This window comes from Chrysochloris asiatica, unplaced genomic scaffold, assembly GCF_000296735.1.
Source record: "Chrysochloris asiatica unplaced genomic scaffold, ChrAsi1.0 scaffold00017, whole genome shotgun sequence".
Taxonomy (NCBI): Eukaryota; Metazoa; Chordata; class Mammalia; order Afrosoricida; family Chrysochloridae; genus Chrysochloris; species Chrysochloris asiatica.
The window spans coordinates 4,811,656-4,811,875 of record NW_006408535.1 but is presented as its reverse complement, the minus strand read 5'-3'; positions in this window follow the sequence as shown (position 1 = coordinate 4,811,875).

The following is a 220-nucleotide window of genomic DNA, read 5'->3' as shown; positions in this document are numbered from 1 at the left end:
TTCAACAAAGTTTACCAAACCTGTTGTCCTTTGTCATGGAGTGATCCTTCCTAATAATATGTCTGAAGTACACTAAAAAAAAAAACTCACTATTTTTCATTGTAAAGACAATTCTGGATGCTTTTCTTAAAGGTCAGATTAATTTGTTCTTTTGACAGTCCATGGTCTGTTCAATATTCCTGATTAATACCATAATTCAAATGCATTATTCATCTTTGGT